Consider the following 19,206-nt stretch of genomic DNA (forward strand, 5'->3'; position numbering starts at 1 on the left):
CCCTGGTCCCCTCCCACACCTTCTGCAATGCCAGGAAGCAGGTGAGGGGCCACAGCTTTGCGCACGCTCTGTCGTCAAACTTTCAACCTGAGGTGACCCGGCTGTGCTCTTCTGAGTAGCCAGCACCCTTATTTAGGCTGTTTGTGGCCATTGCTCAATTTAATTACTGACTCCAAGTAAACGCTCCCTTTTTCCGTCTCCTGGTACTGAGTCTAGTGTAGGGAGCTGGGGGAATGGAGGGCCTCGGGTTCCTGGGAGAGACTTTGCTCAGCTCTGGTCACACAGCCACTGCGGAATCAAGCCACTAAGTAGCTTAAAGAAAAGTGTCTACTTCAGAAGCTTTGGTGGTTTGCGGAAATAACCACGTTTTCGATGCTAGTCCTTGGGTGGGAATTTGAATCCGAGATATTTGATGGAATAAGAAAGCAGGTGTCGGTGGCTTCAGGAACACCCCCATCACCGGGAATTGACGGCGGAAAGTTGATTTATTAGAATTTCTAATGGACACTCCCTGTTGACCGGCACCCCAGCCTACCATCCACATCACGAGGGCAGGTAACTAAGTTGACTTGGGCTCATTGCCGCACACTTTTCCACAGAACTTATGGAATCATCACAACTTATGGACTCATCACAACATCACAACAGTTACAGATATTACTGCAGATGAGAAAACGGACGCTCAGAGCGGGCATTACCTTGCTGGCAAGTGGGTGACAGGATTCCAGCCCATGGCTAAGGCCCTCACAACGATGGGGCTGGAGCAAAAGGACACCTGTGTCTAAGGATGTACAAGTTACAAATCAAAAACAAAAGTTTTAAAGGGTGCATTCTGTCCTCCTGCCTTTTCCTGTCTGGAAAGTCAGTTCCAGTGTAGGATTCTCAGATGCCTTGGGGATTTGCATCAGGAGTCGGGGAGAGGGGTGCTGGCCTCCAGCCTCCAGCCCCAACTCTCAGCTTGCCCCCGTCTCTCCCCCTCCAACTCCATCCCACACTGGGAAGGGCGTCCTGGGCTCCTGTGAACACCCCAGACCCCCCAGCCCCCACACAGCTATCCCTGGGACACCACTTTTTGCACATCAGTGTCACTGTCCACCGTGAGGGGGCCCTGGAAGCAGGTTGGGACGTTCGTGGGGGGCATTCTCCCATCTTGGCTGCTGAAGTAGTGGGGTGGGCACATCTCAGCAGCCGTGCGGGGAGCAGTGCAGCCCAAGGCAGGAACCATATTGTCTGTGGCAACATGTTAGTAATAGGTACATCTAGATAGGCATTCATTTGATTACTGTATTATCCTTTAAACTTTCCTGCAGGTTTGTAAACTTCTCAAATGAAGGGATGGTGGCAGGGAAGGACCCGTGCACGAAGGAGCCCAGTGAATGGAGGACACAGATAGCCTGGCCACAGTCTCAGTTTCTGTTGGTAAAAAGCTGCCGCCAAGAGTATGGTGGTGGCTGTTCGCCCTTCCCCGGGCACAGAGGTGGGATGGATGAGCACAAAGTTCCACGTGGCTGAGAAATAGGGCCTCAAAGAGAGGAAGAGGGCCTCCAGGAAGGGCTTCCAAAGGCTGAAGGACTTTGAAAATAGGGCACCGTCTCTCTCATCCCTTCTGAGTCAAGTGTGAAGAGAGAAGGAAGAGGCGAATCCCCATTCACTCTAGAGCTCTGGGGGGCCCCTGCGATGTTGGCTGGGCAGTTGGGGGCGCAGCTCCTTTGGCTCTAAGCCCACCTCACCAACATTGACTGAACAGCCATGTGTGCGAGGAGCCGTGCTGGTTTGGGAGCCAGGAAGCTGCTGACGCTGCCTCACAAGGGTAGGCGGTTGGGTAAGCCAAACGCCAAAGAACTGAGGACGCTGGGCCCAGCTCTCACACGGACACGTGCGCTCACGCACGCAGCCCCCAGCCCACCCACTTGGAGTTTCCATGATTGGGTTCATCTGGGCAGTAGTGATGGTCAGGTGACATGGTGGCGCACACCCACCCATGGTCCTCCTCCAGCCCCTTTAGTTTTGGGTTGGGAACAAAAATAAAGATCCCGTTTTATAGACCTTTGCTAGACGAGACTGGTTTGGGATGTGTGATTAGAGACTATCTTTGTTTTCATGGAATGGCTTATTCCCTGCAGTGCCACAGGGAGCCTGTCCTGGTCTACACGGGAAATGAATCGGAAAGTTAACTGTGCCTCTTAACCCTGCATCCTGGAGGTTCTAGGTTTAGATAAAATCCATTTCCTCATCAGCCAGAGTAAGAGCAGATGATCTTAAAATTCCCTTGCAGCTCTCATATCCTGTGACTGATCAACACGTCTCCTAACTTAAATCAAAGAAGAGCCAGCTGATCTAAAATGTGACCTCCTTGTCCCATTTCAACTCTTTCTAAGAAAGTAGTGAGCAGGGGCGCCGGGGTGGTTCAGATGGTTGGGCATCTGCCTTCGGCTCAGGTCGTGATCTCTGGGTCTTGGGATTGAGCCCCAGGTCAGGCTCCCAGCTCGGTGGGGAACCTGTTTCTCCCTCTCCCTCTGCCTCTCCCCCTGTTTTTTTTCTCTCTCTCTCTCAAATGAATAAATAAAATCTTAAAAGAAAAAAAAGTAGTGAGCATATATCCATAAAGTACACAATGAAGAATAAACATTCATGCCCAGAACTGAGCATATCAGATCAGCTTTATAACAAATACGACCTGACATCTACCTGCTGGTAATGGAATTGTTGCCATGTTGTGTGGCAATTTGGCAAAAATGGCAGCATGTCTTGCTGTAGTCAGATGGCTTTACCCAGCCCAACCTAAGTTTGTTTGTATTTTCCCAGTCATGGAATCAGCTCCAACACTGACCATTTTCTCTGATACTGCACATAATATAACAGTCTTCAGTCTGTTCTAGAAGGAAGGGCTCTGTGTGAGGTGACAGAATCCTGGGATCTGATCCCTGATGTGACATGAGGGGGTTGAGTGACTAGATGCAAAGACCTTGAGCCCAAACATCCAGGGCTCCCCCAGCACCCCTAGGCCATGCTCAGGGGATCTTCCCCCCTCATTCTCCCTCACCCTGGCCCCTTATCTTGAGTACACACACTGCAGGGTGTGCGGGGTAAGGGGCTGAGGCCCCAGCACACCCCGGTGCTGTGGGAGAGGGGAGAGAAGTGCGGGGAGGAGCAGAGGCCCTGATGGGGGGCTGCCCAGGGAGAAGGGGCTCTGGAGTGTCCCCGCCAGGTGGCATAGGCTGGGGGCCAGGGGAAGGAGGGAAAGGCGTCTTCATCCCGACATTTTTAAAAACCAGCTGGGGCTCCTGGGTGGCTCAGTTGGTTAAGCAACTGCCTTTGGCTCAAGTCATGATCCTGGAGTCCTGGGATCTAGCCCCCGCATCGGGCTCCCTGCTCGGCGGGGAGTCTGCTTCTCCCTCTGACCCTCCCCGCCATGCTCTCTCTCTCTATCTCATTCTCTCTCAAATAAATAAATAAAATCTTAAAAAAATAAACAAACAAATAAATAAATAAAACCAGCTGAAGCAGGACAATGTTCAGGGCTAGCCTTGGGCAGTTTATATTTTTAAAAATAATCTTTATATTATTTTCCCATTAAAAACTGGTAGATGAGTTTTGCTAGATGAAAATTCCAGAGATCTGTTGCACACTATGAATATACTGAATGCTACTGAATTGTATGCTTAAAAATAGTTAAGATGGCACATTTTATGGTGTGCACTTTTTTAAAACCATAGTTTTAAAAAGGGGTGGGGTAGTAATAGACAAGCTTCACAAAAGTTGGAAAAGACTGAAAAGGAAACAAAAAACAAAAATCCAACCCCCCAAACACCATTAATTAATTAATTAATTAACATTTGGACACATTTCCTGACAGTCTTTTTTTTTTTTTTTTTTAGTTAACATATAGTGTAATATCAGTTTCAGGGGTAGAATTTAGTGATTCATCACCTCCGTACAACAGTACAACAGCTGGGGCTCATCACAGCAAGTGCCCTCCTTAATTCCCATCACCCACCTAGCCCAGGCCCTGCCCTCCTCCCTTCCAGCAACCCTTCCTGATAGTCTTACTCTACAACTAGTTTTCTTTCTTTCTTTCTTTCTTTCTTTCTTTCTTTCTTTCTTTCTTTCTTTCTTTCTTCTTTCTTTCTTTCTTTCTTTCTTCTTTCTTTCTTTCTTCTTTCTTCTTTCTTTCTTTCTTCTTTCTTCTTTCTTTCTTCTTTCTTCTTTCTTCTTCTTCTTTCTTTCTTCTTCTTCTTTCTTTCTTTCTTTCTTTCTTTCTTTCTTAAGATTTTATTTATCTGACAGAGAGAGAGACAGCGAGAGAGGGAACACAAGCAGGGGCAGTGGGACAGGGAGAAGCAGGCTTCCTGCCGAGCAGGGAGCCGGATGCGGGGCTTGATCCCAGGACCCTGGGACCATGACCTCAGCCGAAGGCAGATGCTTAACGGCAGAGCCACACAGGCGCCCCCTACAACTAGTTTTCTTAAACTTAATTAGGTTCATGTTGCCTGTGGGCTTTGAAACACTGAACTTTGTAAGCGTAGCTTCTTCGCGTTTGCATGGTGCTTCATAAAAACCATCCTTAATGACTGCACAACATTTTATAGAGTATTCTAATTATTCCCTTCTTTTGGGCTATCTGGCTAAATTTCCAATTTTCCACTACTCCCACTACTGTCAATAATGCTTCAACAAACATCTTTGTGCATGAAATATTTTTGAATTTAGAATTAAAGATTGGTTCCTAAACGTGGAATTACTAGATCAAACGCTATGATTAAAAGGATTTCAATCCGTGTTGTCAGTCCTCTTTCCAGAAGAGAGGCAGAGAGGAGCAGTGCAGGAAAAAGCTCATTGCAACCTGAGGATGAGAATCTCTTTGTGAAGAGGGAGATCCTCACCAACCCCCAAACCTCCTCTCCTGGTCTCTGGATGCCTGGAATTCTTTGAGAGAGAGAGAGAGAGAGAGAGAGAGACAAAGCCTGTGCTTTTCCTTTAAAGAAGAAATACCTTAGAGGCTCAGCTAGCAGGGACTTGAGGTCTTGTGTGTGTGAATGAAGGTATGGGGCCCTGCCCTGATTAGAGAGGTGGAGGTGGCCCCTGGGAGACCCAGCCTGTCACTGAGAAAGGGAAGGACACTCCCACCGGCTGTAGCTGCAGTCGGCGCTAATGTGTTGGGAGCCACACCAATACAACTCTATATACCCCACAGGGCCACTTTACTCGAACCTGTCCTACAGGGACTATCCCTGACAGTTTCATGTGCAAAGGGTTCTCTGTCCCTTTCTTTCTTTTTTTTTTAATTTTTTTATTGTTATGTTAATCACCATACATTACATCGTTAGTTCTTGATGTAGTGTTCCATGATTCATTGTTTGTGCATAACACCCAGTGCTCCATGCAGAATGTGCCCTCCTTAATACCCATCACCAGGCTAACCCATCCCCCCACCCCCCTCCCCTCTAGAACCCTCAGTTTGTTTTTCAGAGTCCATCCTCTCTCATGGTTCGTCTCCCCCTCCAACTTACTCCCCTTCATTCTTCCCCTCCTGCTATCTTCTTCTTTTTCTTTTTTTCTTAACATGTATTGCATTATTTGTTTCAGAAGTACAGATCTTTGATTCAACAGTCTTGCACAATTCACAGCGCTCACCATAGCACATACCCTCCCCAATGTCTATCACCCAGCCACCCCATCCCTCCCACCCCCCACCACTCAGCAACACTCAGTTTGTTTCCTGAGATTAAGAATTCCTCATATCAGTGAGGTCATATGATACATGTCTTTCTCTGATTGACTTATTTCACTCAGCATAAGACCCTCCAGTTCCATCCACGTCGTTGCAAATGGCAAGATCTCATTCCTTTTGATGGCTGCATAATATTCCATTGTGTATATATACACCACATCTTCTTTATCCATTCATCTGTCGATGGTCTCTGTCCCTTTCTATGTGACTTATGCAGTGTCCTCTCCTTGGGAATGTTAGAGCACAAAACTCTCCTGCTAATAAAATGAAGTGGCTGGGATTAGTGCCTCGTGGAGCTTTGAGACTGGACAGAATAGGTTGAGTTTCAGCTCTGCCACATGGGGAAATGTGGGTTATACTCCAGGCTTACCGGACTTTTGGGAAGATTGTGTATTGGGTATGTAAAAGGGTCTTTTCGTTTGATGAGGAGATTGCCTGAAAGCAAGCACTCAGCACGTTTGTCTTCAAGTATGTACCATATAAACGCATAAATCTCTCGGTCCTAGAACTGCAGAAGACAACTTCGTTTTGTTGCAGTCACAGGGCTATAAAAAATTAAGTTTATGTTAAATGAGATAGAAATCAATTTAAGTGATTGTGTGATTTGGAAGGTTGTGTTTGTGTGTGAGGGAGAGAGAGAGAGAAATAGATACTTAACTACCCCTTTATTTTTAAAATTTAAATCCAATTAATTAACATATAGTGTATTATTAGTTTCAGAGGTAGAGGTCAGTGATTCATCAGTTACATATAACACCCAGTGCTGATTACATCACATGCCCTCCTTAATGCCCATCACCCAGTTACCCCATCCCCCCCACCAACCTCCCCTCCAGCAACCCTCAGTCTGTTTGCTGTGATTAAGAGTCTCTTAGGATTTGTCTCCCTCAGTGATTTCATCTTGTTTTATTTTTCCCTCCCTTCCCCTATGATCCTCTGTTTTGTTTCCTAAGTTCCACGTATGAGTGAGATCATATGATAATTGGCTTTCTCTGACTGGCTTACTTTGCTTAGCATAATACCCTCTAGTTCCATCCAGGTGGTTGCAAATGGCAAGATTTCAGTTTTTTGATCGCTGAGTAATATTCCGTTGTATATATATACCACATCTTCTTTATCCATTCATCTGTCGATGGACATCTGGGCTCTTTCCATAGTTTGGCTATTGTGGACATTGCTGCTATAAACATTGGGGTGCAGGTGCCCCTTCGGGTCACTACCTTTGTATCTTTGGGGTAAATACCCAGTAGTGCAATTGCTGGGTCATAGGGTAGCTCTATTTTCAACTGTTTGAGGAACCTCCATACTGTTTTCCAGAGTGGTTGCACCAGCTTGCATTCCCGCCAACAGTGTAGGAGGGTTCCCCTTTCTCCACATCCCCGCCAACATCTGTCGTTTCCTGACTTGTTAATTTTAGCCATTCTGACTGGTGTGAGGTGGTATCTCACTGAGGTTTTGATTTGGATTTCCCTGATGCCAAGTGATGTTGAGCACTTTTTCATGTGTCTGTTGGCCATTTGGATGTCTTCTATGGAGAAATGTCTGTTTATGTCTTCTGCCCATTTCTTTACTGGATTATTTGTTGTTTGGGTGTTGAGTTTGTAAGTTCTTTATAGATCTTGGATACTAACCCTTTATCTGATATGTCATTTGCAAATATCTTCTCACATTCTGTTGGTTGTCTTTTGGTTTTGTTGACTGTTTCCTTTGCTGTGTGAAAGCTTTTATCTTGATGAAGTCCCAATAGTTCATTTTGTCCTTGCTTCCCTTGCCTTTGGAAATGTGTCTAGCTAGAAGTTGCTGTGGCTGAGGTCACAGAGGTTGCTGCCTGTGTTCTCCTCTAGGATTTAAAAAAAAAAAATTATCTGTATTTATTGGAGAGAGAGAGAGGGGAAGCACAGGAAGAGGGAACAGCAGGCAGAGGGAGAAGCAGGCTCCCCAATGAGCAAGGAGCCCGATGCGGGACTCGATCCCAGGACACTGAGCCAAAGGCAGAGGCTCAACCAGCTGAGCCACCCAGGCATCCCTCTCCTCTAGGATTTTGATAGATTCCTCATCAAACAAATATTTACTTAGTTGATATAACAGTAAGTGTTCAATTCTATCTGTCAGGGAAGAGAAAGCAGAGGGCCAGAAGAGGACAAACAAGAAGAGACAGACCTCCATGCTTAAAAGGAAAAGGAGAAATATAGAGAAAATGGGCGATGTATTTCTGCCGACGGATCTGTCCCTGGGGGAGCACCCAGGCCTGTCTGTCCCAGGACTCTCCCTCTGCCTCGCTGGACCAGCTCCCTGGCAGGGCCGGTGGGATCAAAGCTCCAATGTCAGAGCCCCATCAGTCTGTTCTGTCTGGTTCTGTCATAGGATACTATTTTGAGTGTTGAGGATTCATTGATTCATTCACTCTTTTCTTCAACAAATGTTGAGTGTTTACTGCATCTCAGACACCGGGCTACGACTGATTATAATTATCATCAAGTTTTAGTAACCTCTGTAGCAGATAAAAAAAAATAACCATTATAATAATGTGATATGCTGGGAATAAATAACGATTGCCACCATTCTTACTATTAAATGACTTGGAAACATTTTTTTCATATTAATATTAAGAAAGAAAGTGCTGGAAGTGAATGAATGATTCTGCCCATAAGTGTGTGAGAGAGGGCAGTTATATGGGAAACATCATGGAAGGAGAATTTCAACGGGACTTATTTGCACAAGCAGAGCAGACCCCCTCCCGCCCCGAGGAAAGCATGAGAATAATTGACTAGACGCCCAGGATCCAAAGGGCCCGTTTTAATAAGATTCGGGGTCTCCCAACAAGGCTGAGAGGCCCCCAACAGTGAGGGTGACCGCATGATGCTTCTGACCTTCCGGGCAAGGAGTGGATCTGTGCACCAAATCCCAGGAAACTGTTTCCTGGGGACGTCCTGCGACCTCCGCCTTCTCTTCCTGAGGTTGACCAAAGTTGCTAGCATCTCGTTCGTGATGAATCCAATGAGCATTTGTATGAGTGCCAAGATACATTTTTTGTGTGATAAAAATCTTATAGGCCTGAACTTGTGTCCATTGATACCTAGATAAAAGATTTAATTTAATTTATCGCTGCCCTGAACCCTGACCCTTGGTTCCCGCCATGGAACTTTAGCTCCCTGTGACTTGGACATTGCTCTGGGTCCCCCAACCCCAGCCTCCTGAGGAGCTGGAGCCTCTCCCCATGCAGCCCCTCCTTCTTCTTTCCTGCCCCCCTCAGTGTCACCTCTACCTGTATCTTCTGCTTGGAGCTCTGGCAATGTGCTCCAGCCACCTTTGGGACTTCTGCCTGTTGCCTCTGTCAGAGCCCCTCAGGCCACATCCCTCACCTCCTGCTGACATGTGTCAGCTGGCCCCTCCCTGCCCCAGGATGCATCTGGGATGTTTGGACCTGTTTATCTTTCCTCCAGCCCTTCCTATCACTCACTGAGCTGTTCTGTAACGAAATGGTGCCGGGAAAGATAGTTTAAAGTTCTGATACACTTTCACAACTAGAAGCACAAATGGGACTGTTTGAGTTTTTGTTATTTACCCCTGTGGCTTGGATTAAATTAAGTTAATGTGCATCATCCCCACCCCCAGGTTGGAGTAATCTGATGTGCTCTTTTTCTGGTCCAGATTCCAGCTGGACATGACATCACCACACAGGTAAGTCAGCATTGAACTTCCAGTCTGCCCTGTGTGTCTGCCCCAACCCCAGTATCATGTGCTCACTGTCTCCATGATCACATTGTCCAGGTGTCCCACATTTAGAAGTCTTACCTCCTGGACTAGACTGTAAGTCCCAGGGTTAGAGACTAGACGTCCTGTACAGTGTCCACAGCACTCAGCACACTGCTTACTATGCACATGCATCCAGTGAAGGCTTGTAAATGACGAAAGTAGTGTCAGAATGTTTGTGTTGCAGAGGACTTCGAAGGGACAACCCAGAATATTATGATGAGAAGTGAAGAAAAATTTAGTAATGCCACCCTGAACGAAGAGGTGTCCACCAGGGTTTTCTCAGAATTAAATATAAAATCAGATGGCATTTTAAAAGCAGAATTAGATGGTTTACAACTGATTATCATCAACCAGTTACTTGCCTGAATTCTGTGCCTAGTTCTCCCCCACCAGGCTAGCTAGGGACTGAGTTTTCATCTAGCCGTGGCCGTGGCCCTGAGTGCTCCCGCAGGTGGTGGGGCATCTGGGAAGGTGGGGGACAAGCCCTGCGGCCACTGTTCCGGGACTCTGGAGCGGGGTGGGTATTTCCACCTGACAGGCTTGCTGGCAGCACCTGACGTAACGTGCATGAAGGTGTCTGTGGACCCGAAAGTGCCAGACCAAAGCAATGTGATGTTCTGATCGTTCATTCTCTGTAGTAAGAGACAGCTATTTGGAGAGTTCAGCTCAGTTCAAACTGGAGCCCACCGCACCCAGCTGTCTCAGCTGTCCTCAGGAATTTTGTGGCAGCCCCTCCCTCGCTTCTCAGCTGGCCCGGTGATTCAGAAAGCACCGCTCTCCACCCACCCTGATGGCTCATCTCCCAGTTCTTTAGCTTATCCCTCCTAAAGTGTTTCTGTGACTCACTGCCCAATATATGCTATACGGCTCACTGACTTGATCAGGAGAGGTCAAAGCCATCTGGTGCTGTGTCCACAGTGCTCCAAAACAGGGAGCACCGCGCTTTATGCGACGCATCTCATTTAAGGCTGTCCTTTCCAAGATAGGTCTTATTCCCTCTTCTACAGATGAGGAAACCAAGTCTGAGAGAGACCAAGGAATTTGTCCCGGCCTCTGGCTCCTTCTTAGACTCTAGCTGCTGCTTTTTCTTTTCTCCTTTTACATTTTATTGTATTATTGTAAGAGCACTTAAGGTGAGATCGACCCTCTTAGCAAGGCATACACTATATCATTATTGGCTATAGATACAAAGCTGTATAACAGATGTCCAGAACTTACTCATCTTGCTCAACTGAAACTTTATACCTGCTGATGAGTAACTCCCCATTGTCTAGATCCTAGCTTCTTCTTCTTCCTTTTTTCAATATTTTATTTATCAGACAGAGAGAGACACAGCAAGAGAGGGAACACAAGCAGGGAGAGTGGGAGAGGGAGAAGCAGGCTTCCCGTGGAGCAGGGAGCCCGATGCGGGGCTCGATCCCAGGACCCTGGGATCACGACCTGAGCCAAAGGCAGATGCTTAACCCACTGAGCCACCCAGGCACCCCAGATCCTAGCTTCTTAAACAAGAAACCGGGGCCGGGAGCTCAGGGGCTGTATCCACACTGGCATAATGCAACAGAACTGTTTCAGCTGCAATAGAATTGATGGGAAACTGATGAATCAGGAAGACCTATTTTGTCTGGTGTTTATTCCGGGGAGAGCTGGGGGTCACAAGGCTGAGATTTTCTCCCTGGCCCTGCCCTTCCCGTTCATCCTTGCTGGACGGAGAGCCCGCGCTCACCCACCAGACACACACTGAGCAACCAGCCTCTACTCCAAACAGACGCCATGCCTCGTCCCCTCTCTCATCTGGCTTCCACTCAACACAGCAGCTGGAGAAGTGGCACCTCAAGGGCTCCCTGACTATTTTTATGTGGCCATCTGCCTTCTGGACCAGGCCTGGCAGGCAGCAACAGGCTCGGGGAACGCCACAGCAGGTGGGTGACGCCCAGACAGCTGAGGACGCCCAGCCCTGCCCCTGATTCCTGTTCTAGGGACACTGGAAATGTGGTGCAAGGGTACCAAGAGGAAAAAGAAAGCCTTTATCATGCCGTAGCTGGGGGTGCTGTGGGGGCCCTTGGTTCCTTTTCCATTTCTACAACAAGCTCAGGCTGGTTCAGTCCTGCCATTGCCAGGGCCCAGGTGGCAGGGCTGGGCGGGGAGCACAGTATGTGGGGCAGCAGTTTGGGCCACCTGCTGACCTCAGGGCCATCAGAGGAGAGAGCGTAGCAAAGACACTCTGCGGAGGGGATGCACTCCATGAAAGCCTCGGGCTTCAGTTGTAATAAGACCCCGGGGTGTCCCTGCGGCCCACCCGGACTGAAAGCTAAGCCTGGGGCAACATGGAGGCAGGCGGGGCTTTTCCGTGGTCAAATCTGTGGTTAGAGGAAGGGTTTGCCTCACTCATAGCTCCCTGGGACAGAGGAAGCATTACAAATCAATCAATAAAAGCCCCCTTTGTAGGGCGCCTGGGTGGCTCAGTCATTAAGCGTCTGCCTTCGGCTCAGGTCGTGATCCCAGGGTCCTGGGATCGAGCCCCACCTCTGGCTCCCTCCGGCTCCCTGCTTGGTGGTAGGCCTGCTTCTCCCTCTCCCATTCCCCCTGCTTGTGTTCCCTCTCTCGTTGTGTCTCTCTCTGTCAAATAAATAAAGAAAATCTTTAAAATAAAAGCCCCCTTTGCAATACAGAAAATTTTAAACGGATGCATATCAGACATAAGATATTGAACCCAGCTTCTTGTGGAAGCATTTTTTTTAAATATTTTTAATTAACATATAATGTATTATTTGTTTCAGGGGTACAGGTCTGTGATTCATCAGTCTTACACATTGCACAGCGCTCACCATAGCACATACCCTCCCCAATGTCCATCACCCAGCCACCCTACCCCTTCCACCCCCCCTCCACTCCAGCAACCCTGTTTGTTTCCTGGGATTAAGAGTCTCTTATGGTTTGTCTCCCTCTCTGGTTTCCTCTTGTTTCATTTTTCCCTCCCTTCCCCTATGATCCTCTGTCTTGTTTCTCAAATTCATGTGGAAGCATTTCTTCAACAAACCTTGACAATACACCTCTTCCTTGATAAAAGAAAGAAAATGGTGTGTTCATGTCAGATTTATAGTAAAGGCTTCATTTGCTTTTTTCAGGAAGAAATGGGAAAATAAATGGGTCAGTATATTGAATTTCTGTTTCGTCTTTCTTTCTCTTCAATGTAAAGGATGTTTCCTTCCCAAGCATTTATGATGTCTGCTACCTGCCAAACCCCATTCCAGGTCCGCGAGCTCCATAAGGCTCCTGGGGTCAGGAAGAGGTGGATCAGGGCATCCGGAGCCCTGGGCTGGCACTGGTGGGACTTTGAGAAAGGCACTTAAATTCTAGATTCTAGGCTTCCTCATCTGCAGGGTAGCCATGATAATGAGGATCTTAACTGCATTGTTATGAAAATCAAGTACAATTATCTTCAAACTGTGGAACTACCTCGTAATCATAAAGACATTAAAAAATTTAAAGAAGTTATTTGGAACATGACTGACCCAACAGGGGTCAGAATTTTTCTTGTGGGCCCCTAAAACTGCCCTCCTTCTAGAAGGAGAGGTTGGACAATTGAACTGAATTTTTGCCCTCCCTGCGGCAAGGACTCTGGTTGCAAATGTCCGATGGCCAGTGAGGGGCTGGGGCAGGGGCACGAAGCAGAACTCTCCCTCTTGCTCTTCCTGCCACCTCGCAGGACCCCAGCACACCCACTCGGGCCCCGGGGCGTGCCGAGGAGCAATGACACCAGAGCTCAGGCAGCCCTGACTCCAGCCTCCCAAGGACGTGAGCACCTAATTCCCTTTGCCAGACCCTTCCGTGCTGGAGCTGTCCAGAGTGGCTGTTCTTCCTGCTTTGAACCCTGCCTGCAATGGCAACTCAGAGAATGAACTGGGGGACACAGTCATGGGCGGCCACGGGAGCAGAGAGGGTCCTGATCCCACTGCCTCTGTGCTCTCCCTCTCGTTTCTATGAGGTTTGGTCTCTGTGTTGGTCTCTTGGGCTTTTTAGGTGGCAGGGACCACGGATGCCACTTGGACCACATGCGTGGCTTTGTGTTTGGCAGCTCCATCCAGACACTGGAGAGCTGAATACCAGCTGTTCCTCAAAGAAGGGTCTGTTTGTCTGAAGAGCAGGAAGGGATGCAGTGCCGAGAGAAGGGGCCCCTGCCGCAGAAACGCGTAGTCAAGACAACCAAGCTGAGCACCAGACTCTGGCATCTGGGGGTTGCCTTTGCTGTTGCTGAAAGATCCTGCTCAACCAACCACCAAAACACAGTGGCTTGAACAATGGGCATTTCTTTTCTTTTCTTGCCCCCCCACCCCCTGCCACTTGGCTGGCAGCTCTGCTTGGGGCTGCAGGTCATCTGTGTATAGCTGCAGGCTGTGGGGCAGGGTCAGTACCCCGGGCCCTGCCGAAGGGGCAGGAGCTACCCAGCCACGTTCTCATCTTGACCACCCTGCGAGTGCCCAGGGCAGGCCAGGTGCGCACACTGCAGGCTTGGTGTGACTATACCAAACCTGCCACCATGGGGCTCCAGCACCCAGCAACACCCTATGTACCAGCAGGGAGGAAAATAACTCGTCTCCCCAGGAGCTTAAGGGACAAGTCTGCTTTGAGAGGAGCAGTGAGGAAATTGTTGCTCATGTCTGATAAATTGAGTTCATCTGAGTGTCTGTTTTTATAAACTATTTTTCTCATTTGTGACCTGCCTTAGATATTTTTGTTATAATTTTTGTTATTTTTTTCCAGCTCTCAGGAACTATGTGTATTCCTGCCATTATTTAATAGAACTTTATTGTTTGTGTTTATATTAATATTTTCGGCCTGTTTTAACAGCGATTATCTTATTCAACTCATAACATTGCTCTTGGGAAGGAAAAATAACATTATACCCATTTTACAGATGAAGAAATTAAATCTTAGCAGTATCAGTTAACTCCCCCAAGGCCACCACAGTTTGCAAAATAGCAGAACTTGGAACTAGCACCTACATATTGTAGGAGTCTTCAAGAAAACATCTATGTCTGGCAAACACAGGGTGATATTAAAAAATGGCAAGAACTAGTACCATAAAACTTGAATCAATCAATCAAAATACAAAATGAGGGGCACCTCAGAGGCTCAGTAGGTTAAGCGTCCGACTCTTGATTTCGGCTCAGGTCATGATCTCAGGGTCATGAGACTGAGCCCCAAGTCTGGCTCTAAGCTTAGCACAGAGTCTGCTTAAAATCTCCCTCTGCCCCTCCCTCCCTCATGCGCATGCACACACTCTCTCTCTCTCAAAAATAATAAAATAAAATAAAATAAACAAAATAAAATAAAATACAAAATGTTTTCTTTTTATTCCTGAACAAAACTATATATTATAAAACTCCCAATCATGTGATATAATTTGTAGCATAATTTGTTGTCATTTTAGTAATTTTCAATCACTTTTTGATTTTTAGGAAATGTTCATGTGATCTCCCTGTATGACTTGGTGGCTGCTAGCTAAAAGATGCCATTGTCTGAGCCATGGTCTGACACAGGGAATGACATCAATAGACATTGGGTGACTTGTATGGAGACTCCTCTTCACGTCAATGGTATTGCTCTTGGTATTCACGAGTTCTACAAAACCAACAGTAATTCCATTCAAAGGACTTCTAGACTTCTCTAACACTGCCTAAGATTTTATACAATATCTCTGTCGTTAACCAAGCCATGAAAACATGTTATTAGAATGCCATTATTTAGTAAGTGGCTTCATCTTGTTGATTTTTGTTCATTTTCAAGGCATGGAACATAATTCAATAACATGAAATAGTGTAAAACATTGTTCTGTTTTTTCACTTTTGTCATCAAGCCGCAAGTGCATTGTAATGTGATTGGTTAGACATAATCAATGGGAAAAAATAGTTTTCTCCTGGAGTTGATGTTCATTGTGTATATCGACAGATGGTGTTTCCTGTACCTTCATTTCAAGTGTGCCTTCTCCTTCAAGCTCAGTTTATTTTAAATAGTTGGTCACTTTTACAGTTTATGGAATTAATCTGTCATTTTTAATAACTGAAACTGTTCTTTCTGATACAATCAAAAGAAGTATTGGCACTTCTCCTAGACTATAATTTATAATTTCCAAATCTCTCTTTTAGATGTTTTTAAATGGTTTTCGTTTCCAAAATTTTAAAGACTTCCATTCCAGTTGTGCATTACAGTGAATATACAAAGTGTGATGCAGTTTTCACACTGCTTTTCTAGCTCAAGCCCTACAGACTGCCCATTAAGGCTTGACCAGTCTTCTTATTTCAGTTCCCAGCTTGTCAGGTGCATTAGACATTTTATTTTATTTTATTTTTAAAAGATTTTATTTATTCATTTGAGAGAAAGGGAGGCAGAGGGAAAGGGAGAAGCAGGCTCCCTGCCCAATGTGGGACTCAATCCATGGACCCTGGGATCACGACCTGAGCCTAAGGCAGATGTTTAACCTTAACCAACTGAGCCACCCAGGCGCCCCTGTCTTTCTTTCTTCTTAGATTCACTCTCCAGCAAGATGGGGAATTTACAAACCTGAGTCGTTTGTGACTGAATAGCTCCCATTACTTTAAAAAAACATTCTCACAGTCTTCCTGAAGTTTCACCCTTGCAATCAGCCTGAGATCTGATTCAGAGTCAGTGGATATTTTATTCTAATAATACAGGTTCAAAATGATGCTCAGGGAGGCTGTGCCCTGAGTCAGGCAGAATGGGAGGTGGGCAGCCAGGTGGAGGGGAGAAGGCTGGTCTTCGGGTGTAGGACCTCACACTGTAGTTTCCACTAAAGCAGAGCTTCTGAGCGGGCATCGAATTCTCACTCTGAGAAGTTTTATATTGTATTTTATTTAGATGATCATGTTATGCATCATATGTGCACTTCAGTCTTCTGTGTATTTTTTGTGCTTATTATTGGGGTATGCCAAATAATTCTCCCAAGAAAAGAGTAGAGGGGGACTTCCAATTCCTTGATTTATTTATGCTATTAATTAACAAATATTTATTGAGCACTTTCTATGTGAAGGTGTTGTGGTAGGTGCTGGCAGATGGTGGGACAGTGTCCTGTGAAGGGAAGCTTGGCAGTGATCTGAGCAAACCCAGAGTTCTCATAAGGCAAGTCAGAATCTTGCTGCAAGCCACAGTTTAACTTGAGCAAGCATCATCTACATGAAATTGATGCTGTTAACTCGAATTTAGTGGCTGTTTCCAGTTTTGTTTATATGTTGTGTAAATTTGAAAAAATAGTTGTATAGAAGCAATCAGAATAAAGGGTTCATATCTGATTTTATGTTTGTACATATTTAAATAATGTTGTAATGAAAATAATAGACCTTCTTTGGGCTCTCCCTGCCCCCCCCTTCTCACATGAACTCTTGAGCAGTTTCAGGTCAATCCCTTAACAACGCAGGTGCACACAGGCACACAGCAGGGACACCCATCCGTGCAAACAGCATGCACACCCATCCGTGCAAACAGCATGCACACGCACACACCATGCACACGTGTACATGTGCACACAGCACGCACGCACGCACACACGCACACGGCATGCACTCACACGCCTACATTAGCACACACACTCCAAAGGCGGAGCTGGGGTTTCCAGCACAGTCAGAGGCACTCCGGGCTCCAGGACCTAGGAGCCTGGCCGGGGATCTTCTCGCCCCCCGCCCCCAAAGGTTTAGAAGTCGCCCTGGGAGGGATCCTAGAGATACCCTTCCTGCACTGGTAGCTCAGACCCCCCAAGAGGCCCGGCCGCCTGCCCCAGGCCGCCCTCCCCCCCCCCGCCCCCGCCCGAAGCCCCCTCCTCGCCCACGCCTCGCCGGCCCTGGCCCCAGACCCCTCCCAGGCCTCACACTCTGAGCCGGACCCCCAAGTCAGCAACACCATCTGCTTCCGTTCTGTCCCTTCCGAAAGCTTGTACTGTTAATTAGCTTGTAACAGCCACCCTGGCAGAGACTGTAGGGCAAGTCCAAGTTGAAGAAAGGAGCCTGCGCTCCCTGGAGCGCTCCCTTCCGGCTGGGGATCCGGCCTGGGGCCGCGGGAGAGCCTGAGCCGCCTGGGTGAAGGCTGGGAGGGACTGCGCCGGCACCCCGGGGAGATTAAACGCACTGCCTGGGGAAGTAGGTAGGATTGATTTTCTATAACTCAAGAGGACAGAAGTAGAACCTGTGAGCGGAAGTTTTAGGGACACAGATATTTGACTTAAAAAAAGAGAGAGAGAGAGAGAAAATTAACAAAACTGTCCACAAATAGAATGAGCTGCCTTTATGAGGGATGTAACCCCTAAAAGTGTTCATACCAAGGATGACGCGGAGCACCGACGACCCAGGTGCAGTGGGAGAATCTCTGCATATACCCACCACACCGGGACATCTGTGACTCGGGTTGAGACAACAGCTTGGCCTAAGGGGCCATCCTCCTGAGCCAAGTGCCCTCATCTGGGCGCGATTCAGCCCTTGAGGAGAGAGGCGATCATTTCTAAAGCAAAATGCCATTTGGAGTGGTAATTCACCCTGGTGCATTGGGTACAGGAACGAGTGGAAGTCACATCCTTTTAGATTTTGTTGTTTGTATGTTTGAAGTCTGACTATACACCAGTGAGACAGGTGTTGGCATGCTTGAGTGTCGTCCCATCTCAAATGTCCCCTCATCGAGTTCCCGTGAATCACATCCAGGTGGACAAGGAGAATGCGGGGCACAGCATCCGTGACCAGGGTAGTGATTTCAATGCATGGGCACTCTGTGCACCCACCCTCCCCAAGCCTTCCAGGGAGGGTGCCGAGTTTGTAGCCTGGCCTTTGCGCTTGCTAAGGGGGTAATAGAAGTAGAGGCTAGGCTCACTTAGAAAAGATGGAGTCCTTTTGGAAGGGTCAGATCCTGGATCCTGGATCCTAGATCCTGGAGTCAGAAGCCTGGGGAGCTGACATGTGTGTGGACCTGTACTCCCCCTCCTGGTGGAGCCTGGAAGCCAACACACCTTGTTCTTGTCCTCACCTGGCACAGATCAGGAGCCCCAACACCACAACGGTTGTACGGTGGGGGCGCCCTCAGGTCCTGGCCAGGCCCGGGAGGACCTGGTTCCGAGCAGTGGAGGCGTGAAGACTCTGTGCAGGTGGGGCGGGGGAGATGCAATATGACCTTCACAGGCTGAGCTCCAAAGCCAGTGGGCATGTTGGGGGAGGCCTGGGTGGGACATGAGCCCGGATGGTGCCTTGACATATTAGCCCCCAGAGCACCTGTCTGTGACACGTTTTGACCTTGGCCTCTCTCTGAGGCCAGGGAAGGAGCCCCCTCGGAGCTGGGCTTTTCTCAGGCTGTGACAAACGTAAGGACCCCCAGAACAAGCCCTGTGTTTGCAATTGTTCACGTGAGGGTGGTTCCAACACCCTTGTAGAAACTAAATCCTACAAGAGAAGGGAGAGGGATGCTCCCCACAGTTTTATTTACATACATTTTATTTATTAGAGAGAAGTTGGGAACCCGAGGCAGGACCCCCTGAGTGGGAACAGCACTCCTCAGGAGATGTGGGGTCAGGTCACTGTCTGTGGCTCGTCCCTGGGCCATGAGCACACCAGGCGTGGCTTCCTGGAGAAAGGCCACATTCTCCGAGGTCTGGGCGCTGAGAAAGCAGCCCCATGTCCCCAGGCTGGCCAAGCGCAGGGCCAGGCTCTGGCTCTCTCTGTGAGGGGGCA

The 19,206-nt window shown here is 47.7% G+C and overlaps 1 long non-coding RNA gene across 1 annotated transcript in view; it reads left to right on the forward strand.

The window, feature by feature from the left end:
- The window catches only part of LOC113913108, a 21,406-nt gene extending 4,645 nt beyond the window's left edge, over window positions 1–16,761 (forward strand). The window contains exons 2-3 of the long non-coding RNA XR_003517092.1: window positions 9,347–9,412; window positions 14,947–16,761. This is a non-coding gene — a long non-coding RNA (uncharacterized LOC113913108). The remainder of the gene's footprint in view (window positions 1–9,346; window positions 9,413–14,946) is intronic.
- Window positions 16,762–19,206: the final 2,445 nt, after the last annotated feature.

Source organism: Zalophus californianus, chromosome 14 (genome assembly GCF_009762305.2).
Source record: "Zalophus californianus isolate mZalCal1 chromosome 14, mZalCal1.pri.v2, whole genome shotgun sequence".
Taxonomy (NCBI): Eukaryota; Metazoa; Chordata; class Mammalia; order Carnivora; family Otariidae; genus Zalophus; species Zalophus californianus.